The following is a 3,892-nucleotide window of genomic DNA, read 5'->3' as shown; positions in this document are numbered from 1 at the left end:
AACTAAGCCCCGGTTTACCATCTAGCCACCCTACTATATAATATTGTATGTTGCGACCTTCGAACTTGTCGCCTATTGAGTGATCCGCTGGACTGCGAGGAGCTGATAAATCGCCTCAAATCGCCTCAATTCCTGAGGCCCACGCGACACTGTAAAAAACTGTTCAGTGGTCACTGTTGTTGGGCGGAGCCAAGATTGAAAGTTCTTGTAATTATCCCCCGCCGCGCGTTTAGCGCGAAGCGGGGGATATAGTATTAGGATCCGTCCGTCCATCCGAATTGGAATATCTTAAGGACCATTGACTAGATTCTTTTCATACTTGAATTGGTACCTAGGTTCATCACAGTATAAGAAAAGTCCCAGTCAGGTTTGGTGACCTTGACCTTCATTTCCAGGTCATAAGGGGACTTTACTGTTTTACCCTTGTCAGCAAGATATCTCAAGAACCGTTCACTGTATTTTCATCATATTTGACACTTATCTTCATATAGGGAAGGCACAGGGCCAAGTCGACTTTGGTGACCTTCACATAATTTTCAAGGTCAACATGACACTTTGAAGATTTCAGCATGTTAGCCTGCATGTTAAGCTTGTCAGCGAGATATCTTAAGAACCGTTCACTGGATTTTCTTCATGTTTAAAACCAAGCTTCATATAGGGAAGGCGCAGGGCCCAGTCGAGTTTGGTGTCCTTCACGTAATTTTCAAGGTCACAGCGACACTTTGAAGATTTCAGCATGTTAAGCTATCTCAAGAACGGTTCACTGGATTTTCTTCGTAGGCTTTCAAGACTTCTCTTGAATGTTTTTTTTATAAGCAATTTCTCTATTACTATTTTTTGCATATTTCATACTCCATGACATTCATGTCAAGGTCAAAGTGAGTCTTGAAAATATTTGTGTGTTTGAAAAGCTATAGAGCAAGATATCAGGAGAGGTTGACTGGTCATGTTTTTGTTGACATTTTACTTCATCTTAAACTACGACCTTCACTTTCATTACTCTTTAAGTTTGATTTGATAATTTGCGGCGGGGCATTATGTCATCTTAGTGACAACTGCTTGTTTCAAGCCAGGATAGACCCGGGAAGACTATTCAGTAGTTCGGTCATCTTGTCGGCTTCATTCACTGAAACCGCGAGGGGCGGTGGGGTAGCCTAGTGGTTAAGGCGTTCGCTCGTCACGCTGAGGACCCGGGTCCGATTCCCCACATGGGCATAATATGTGAAGCCCATTTCTGGTGTCCCTGCCTTGATATTGCTGGAATATTGCTAAAAGCGGCGTAAAAGCAAACTCACTCACACTCACTGAAACCGCAAGTGCACAATAAGCCTCCTCTTTATAGCTATCTGGAAAGGATGTCCAAAAGTTGTGACTGTCAGTCCCTTGAGAGTATTTTACATTTACCAGAGCTCAGTGCAACATGAAAACTATTCATTTCACAATATCAAATTTAAGCAATTTAAGCACACCTTTCTCTGAATATTTTAAGTCCGTTTCAGATACGTTTTATCAGCTCTTATACGTAAACGTTTATATATAGCCCTAAAATTGGCTGCACACATTGTACCCTTGTGTGGAATCGAACCCGGGTCTTCCTCGTGTCGAGCAAACGCTTTAACCACTGGGATATCCTACCACCCCCACTGATGTGTGAACAGAGGCATGTTTAGAACAAAGCCAGTTGCCTAGAGAGACACAACATGTAGTGTCTGTATGTGGAGTATCGAAAGAAGCCTTTCTCGCTGACTTGGTTTACACATGTCATCGTATCCAAATTGCGTAGATTGATGCTCGTGCTATTCATCACTGGATTGTCTGGTCCAGACTCGATTATTTACAGACCGCTGCCATATAGCTGGAATACCGCTTAGTGCGATCTTAGTCAAACAACCAACCAACGTTATGCTGACGCTTTAACCACTGGGCTACCCCACCCATGGGCATGGTTCGAACAAAGCCAGTTGCCCAAAGAGACACAACATGTAACATGTCTGTATGGCGAATTGAAACTTGTAAGAGTCGAACACGGTTACCCTCTGCCTTGCGCGACCAGAGTTAGTGAACATGTTACCAGGCCACAGTAATGCTAATGGTATGACGCCAACAGCTGAGTTGTAATGTTTATTACATATCATCTTTTGTTCTTGTGACTAGTCTCCTGGAACGCCAGGATCCTACTATTTTCATTTGTTCCACTCAAGGTTCTAGATAGTGTTTCAAGGTCTGCAAAGGTCTGCAAACTGAGAAAGGCAGCACTTCGGACAAGCAAGCCGTGATAAAACATCAAAGCATCATTTAACCCCAAACCCCCTCGTCATGGGACACCAAGAGGTTGATTGTTGCCCTTGTTGTCAACGACTTACGTGAGTGAGTGAGTGAGTTTAGTTTTATGCCGCACTCAGCAATATTTGAGTTTTATGGCGGCGGTCTGTAAATAATCGAGTCTGAACCAGACAATCCAGTGACCAACAGCATGAACATCGATCTGCGCAGTTAGAAACCGATGACATGTGTCAACCAAGTCAGCCAGCCTGACCACCCGATCCCGTTAGTCCTCTTGAGACAAGCATGGGTTACGGAAGGGTCATTCTCAACCGGACCTTCACGGGCTCAACAACTTACGGCCCGACTTGGTTTGAGATGAAATATTGCAGAACTGGATATTACCGGACCTTATGTTTGTGTGACCAACTACAATAGGAATATGGGAAGGTGGGGAGCCAGGTGACGTGGCTGATTGCTGGCTTTACCTGATGACGTGCATCTTTGCTCATCATTTCCCACTCTTGTTTGTCTTGTACCTACTCGGTTACGTATTATATGAGTGAGTAAGTGAGTTTAGTTTTACGCCGCTGTTTGCAATATTCCAGCAACATCACAGCGGGGAACACCTAAAATGGGCTTCACACATTGCAGCCACATGGGGAATCGAATCCGGTTCTTCGGCGTGATGTATAACAACTAGGCTATCCCACCATCCCACGTGTCATATGCACAGAAGTACATAGTTTCGGGTTTTCTTGGAAGCGAAAGTTAACAAATTAACAATCAATCCCTGGATAGGAAACCCATGCAGAACATCTCACAAACTCATCTTTGAATCATTGCATGCTCCAAGGAAAATTTCAAGAACAAAATCACGCATTGCACAAAACTGGACTGGTTCTCCGTATATGTGTCACCGCACCGGACAGCTGGAGTCAGTTTACGTATTCAATCACATTGGGGACATAACGAAGTCTATTGCCATCAGTTTGTGACAGTGTATTAGCCTCGATGGATCACTTGGGAACTGTGGAACGTCATGGGACTTGCTTGGGAATTACACGTAACTTAATTATGTATATCTAGTAGCATGGGCAGCCTCGAGACATCATGTTAGTGCAGGCGCCTTGAGTAACGTGCATTACAAGGTTCAGTCATAAACATCAGTTCGGTAAGCAGATCAAGGCCGTTTAAGTACAGAAACAGCAAAACAGTGAAGGACAAGGGTAATTTCCATAGTAGAAGTTCGACTACACCAGTCAGCTAATAGTCTCGCGAGGCGCTATTTCCGGTACTAAGTTGGTTCCCGGCTCCCTTTACGCGCGCCAACTTGCGATATGCGAGACGGGGCCCAGCTTATATCCGGTACTAGATTTCCGGTGACAAGCGAATATTCAAGAACCAGTTCTGTTTCCAAATTGCGCGACCGCCAAATAAGACTTCACTAGACGGGACCAAGTGTACAACCATGGTTGTGACCAACTAGTGTTATTTCGGGACGGGCCGAATACTTATCGTGCTCCTCTGGAAGGATTTCATATTGGCACATGAACATCAGAACAATTTTCGACAAGAACGGTAAATCTGTTCCTGTTTGATTCCAATGATACTTATTATCACCGAAGCA

The sequence above is a fragment of the Haliotis rubra genome, unplaced genomic scaffold (assembly GCF_003918875.1).
Source record: "Haliotis rubra isolate DU_JTF1 unplaced genomic scaffold, ASM391887v1 Scf825, whole genome shotgun sequence".
In the NCBI taxonomy this organism is placed as follows: Eukaryota; Metazoa; Mollusca; class Gastropoda; order Lepetellida; family Haliotidae; genus Haliotis; species Haliotis rubra.
The sequence above is the reverse complement of the archived record's forward strand: the minus strand, read 5'-3'. Positions refer to the sequence as shown.